This window comes from Rhinolophus sinicus, chromosome 9 (genome assembly GCF_057876585.1).
Source record: "Rhinolophus sinicus isolate RSI-liver-muscle chromosome 9, RSI-T2T, whole genome shotgun sequence".
In the NCBI taxonomy this organism is placed as follows: Eukaryota; Metazoa; Chordata; class Mammalia; order Chiroptera; family Rhinolophidae; genus Rhinolophus; species Rhinolophus sinicus.
This window is the reverse complement of record NC_142509.1, coordinates 5,291,579-5,295,948: the sequence shown is the minus strand read 5'-3', so window position 1 is coordinate 5,295,948 and position 4,370 is coordinate 5,291,579. Positions and strand designations below refer to the sequence as shown.

At 42.4% G+C, this 4,370-nt stretch overlaps 1 long non-coding RNA gene across 2 annotated transcripts; it reads right to left on the bottom strand.

Annotated features, from left to right (window-relative positions):
• Nucleotides 1–272: 272 nt before the first annotated feature.
• Nucleotides 273–3,993, bottom strand: LOC141569243 (uncharacterized). Of its 2 annotated transcripts, none has more exons than XR_012492741.2 (3): nt 3,693–3,993; nt 1,538–1,670; nt 273–401 (listed from the first exon to the last, which is right to left on the bottom strand). It is a non-coding gene; the product is annotated as an uncharacterized LOC141569243 (long non-coding RNA). The 2 variants fall into 2 exon arrangements; XR_012492740.2 differs by lacking the exon at nt 3,693–3,993 and adding an exon at nt 2,720–2,873.
• Nucleotides 3,994–4,370: the final 377 nt, after the last annotated feature.

Here is a 4,370-nt window from a genome sequence, read left to right as displayed (position 1 = left end):
TAGCAATTTTAAAAAAAAATTCACTTCAAAAATAAAATATTTGCCTCAAATGAATTGAGAACAAGGATTTCAGATCTTGTGGTAGGAAAAAAATGGTTTTATTTAATGAAGTTATTTCAAAGAAAATAAATTTAAGTTGTTTTCTAAATCATTCCAGTCTTCCTCTAACACAATTACAAATACTTTTATAGAGATATTTATATGATTAAGACCAAACAAACATTTTGAACGTGTTTTATTTGTGCAAAATGGAGATTATTTGTGTCAAGCGAAGCTCAACTAAATGACTTCGTTGCCATCGCCTCCTGAACGAAAAGATCGTGAGGCCAGTGTGCCATGTCTGTGTGTTTTCTTTCTCAGTTCTCAGCCTGGTATCACAATCCTATATACACCAAAGACTCCTGAAAGAAGAAAACCTTCATATGAAAGCTAAAATAATTACTTTTCTCATCTAGTCTCTTCCCAGTGTCCAGTCACTAAGAATCTCACCATTCCCTTGTATAAAGACTAACCGTTTTATTTGTATTGTCCATTACTGATTTATTCTGGTTTGTGGAAAAAGTACCAGCTTATCTTATAAAACACATTTCATCCAAGAGTACTCAGCACTTTGAGGGCTCATTTACATAATAAACTGCCCAGAGTTATAAGAATACATAAAAGAGTCTTAAAAGACCAGAGGGAAGATGGCTGAATAAATGAAATCATCAGGATGATAACTATGGTGATCAACAATGTCATTATGAGTGCAGTTTCATAAACAACTCGTTAGTTAGTTAGTTAGTTGTTAGTTAGTTATGAGAAAAAAATCAAGATAGGGAATATATAAAATAGTCATTTAACTAAGCTGCTAACATTATTAAAATTACGTAGGTTGAGACATGAGGAAAGAGACTCCATTTTTATCCTAACTAGCCTGGAAACTTAAACTTCTTTGAACTGTCCAGTCCTGTGTCAATGCTTGGCTACACATCTGGACTTCCAGGCACCTGATTACCCCCTGAGGACTCACATATACATCCACCTGCCACCATGATGGCTGGGACATGACCAGACTTCCTGGCACCCTTCTTGTGGACCACCTGGCATTCATCACACTGGCCACCTGACATCTGACTGATAACCATCCTGGACTAATCCTAGGGCTAAGAATGAAGACCTGATTATGCCCAAGAATGTAATTTTTCACTACAAGAACTTTTCACTTTTCTTTCTTCTTTGGAACTCTTCTGTTTTTTTGCCTAGCTGTGTTCCCAGGTTTCAACCTCCAAGACCCTTCAATAAATCACTATCATTTATTTCTAGCAAAGCTGTCAGACTGTTTTTTGAGTTTGACAGATATTTATCTATCTATCTATCTGTCTGTCTGTCTGTCTATCTATTTATCTATCTAGTTAGTTGTAGAGAACAGGGCTAAGAGAAGGGCCTGATGCAGCTAGACAAAGGTGCTTGGGGACTTTGATCCTAAGCCAGGATCATATGTGAAGCGAGAAAGCAGCAGGGGCTGGTGAAAAAGTTCAGTTTGACCCAGACATACATGGATTTGAACCGTCTTGCTGCAGGTACACTCAGGAAGTCCCAGGGTGGGGTGATAGATGTTTGTGGTGAGGGTCGCTGTATAGTATGTCTGTCCATTGCATGTGCTTCTCCTTGCATGATGTCCAGAATCACTGTGAACAAGCCACAGGGCAGGTGGTGCAGGGGGATCACTCTACAGATTCCCCAGTCACCCATGCCCTGCTTCCGTCTGTCCTTGCAAAGATACATGAGGAAGAGGAAAGGGGAGGAAAGGGCTAGGAAGTAGAAGAGTGAAAGAAGGGGGAGGAGGAGACCATTCTCTCAGGAGTGTATGAAGCATAATCATCTAATCCTCACAGCAGTCCTGGGAAGTGACTAGTATATTCAGTATTGCGTGTTACAGATGACAATAATGTTCCGAAAGATTCAATAACTTGCCGAAGGATACCTAGCAAGTTAGTGTTGAAACTAGAACTTCTATCCAAATCCTGTCCATCGCTACATCTTCCTTCCTCCCAGCGCCAGCCCTTCATTCCATAGCTGTCCTCCCTTCTTTGAGCTCTCCCAGTACATTTGGTTAGCACCACAGCACTCCTCACTGTCTAATTGCACGTTATTTTTCATGTTTTCATCGTATCTCTTTTTCCCATGTGGACTTGAAGTTTCTCAAAGTCAGTGACAAGATCATAAATGTTTTTGGGAAATACTACCCTGACTGTTCTGATTCCAAAAGGGTCTGTTTTCCCAGCAAGTCTTGAGGCCTCAAGTGAAAGGGGACACAGGAGGTGGCAGTGTCTCTCTGAGCGTTGGCCTTCACAGCTTCCTCAGCATTAGGAAAACTGCAACTCACCTTGGCCATTCTTCCCCCTGACACACCTCTCTATACAGTCCCACCACATCGTTGCTCACAGAAGTTCCTATAAGCTCAGGCATTCCTCAAGCCAAGACCCTGTGAAACTTTGGGAGAGGAGTTGGATGAAAGGGAGGAGGGGTAAGGAGGACAGTATGTTATTAAAGGAGAGGACAAATGCAACAGGGAGAGAAACAACGGGGAATAAAAGAAGAGAAAAGGAAATATGCTCTGTGCCAGGAGTTGGGAATAGCACTGTGAATAAAACAGATCAACTCCTGCCCTCACAGAGCTCACAGCAGTGTGCAGATGTGTGGTCGATGGGGGAGAAACAGACACACAGGTACATACCTCACAATGGAAGAAGCGCCATGATTGAGGAAACAAAGGATACCAAGGGACACCTTGAAGGGCAAGTGACTTAACTGAGGGGCAGCCCAGGGATGACTTGGAAGAAAACAATCTTGGCTTGGTGAGCGACCGAGATCAGTTTAGTTTGGCTGGGATTTGGACTTTAGGAGGATGAGAGTGAAATCACATTTTGGAGATGTAGGCAGTGACCAGTACTTAGGTATGACCTAAACCTCTTTTAGTGGTAAATAGCAGAAACCAAAGTTCAAGCAGCAAAATAATAAGCATTTATTGACTCAAACACTGGAAAAGTCAGAGTTCAGCCAACAGCCACGTCCTCAAGTGAAGTCATCAGGTGCTGGTCTGCATGTGTGTGTGTGTGTGTGGGCGGGGGGGGGTCAGCCCCACCCCCATTGTGGGGCCAGCTGTTAAGGAGAGCTGGTTCCCCAAATGATGAAAGGATGATGGATAAAGGCTGAGCATACAAACAGCAAATGTTCTCCACAGCAAAGTAGGTTGGGAAAGTGAATGAAAGAAAGGAAGGAAGGGAGGAAGGGAGGGAGGGAGGGAGGGAGGGAGGGAGGGAGGGAGGGAGGGAGAGAGGAAACATAATTGAGCAAAATCAGAAAAGAAAAATGGAGGAGGAGAAATGAAAAAAAAAGAAAAATAAGAAATAAGGGATAAAGGGAAGACATTGAAGGACAGGTAATTGCAAAGGATGTTAAGGAGTGAGTGTTTCCAGCTGGTTTTCAGGATTTATCATAAACTTGACAAGAATCACACAGAAACCAAAGGGAGAGGATATATGGGATGTGTCCTGGCCGGAGTCCAGTTACTGCAATGCCGTTATTCTGGCTTTAGGTGAACTCCAGCTCCCACCCCACCTTACGCTGCCTTCACGTTTGAGAGAGGAAAAGAACAGCCAGTTCTTGGTCCTTCCCAGCTCAGCAATCTGTTTATCTCACACCCTCACCTTGTTATGGACCTGGCTCTGGGATTCCTCTTCTCAGAGTTCTGAGCAGATTCCTTGCTTCAACAGGCCAGGTCGCAAAGTGGTCAGGAAAATGCATAGTAAAGCGGTCTCACCATGCAGCTCTCGTGCCGAGTAGAGCCAGGAATTTTTCACTGCTAAACTGAGTACTGCTGCTGTCCCATTCATTCTGGGCAAAACCACTTGCAACCTACATACGTACCTATCCTCAGCTGACCACTGACCCTAAGGCATAGCTGGGCCTTGCACATGCCTGAAACCTTGGCTCCTAAATGTTTGCAGAGAGGCCTGGTAGCAGACTTTTAGATCTCTGAAGATGCAAATGTTAACCTAAAGATAAAAAGCCAAAATGAGAGCCAGCAAGCCTATTTAGAGGCATGCATCACTCAACCATGGGAATATGTTCTGAGAAATTTGTCATTAGGCAATTTCCTTGCTCAAATGTTTAGGGGCAATGATTAACTAAACAACAACAAGAGATTAAATCAAGCACAAGAGAAAATGATGCAATCAAAAGACATGGTAAACAGGAGATATCTGAGGCTCCTGAAGGTGTAACATGGGGTACTGTTTTACAGAAAATATATCTTAAAATAAACAGAAAGAGTACATTCTAAAATAAAAATAAAAATAAAAATATAGTATAGCATATACATAAAC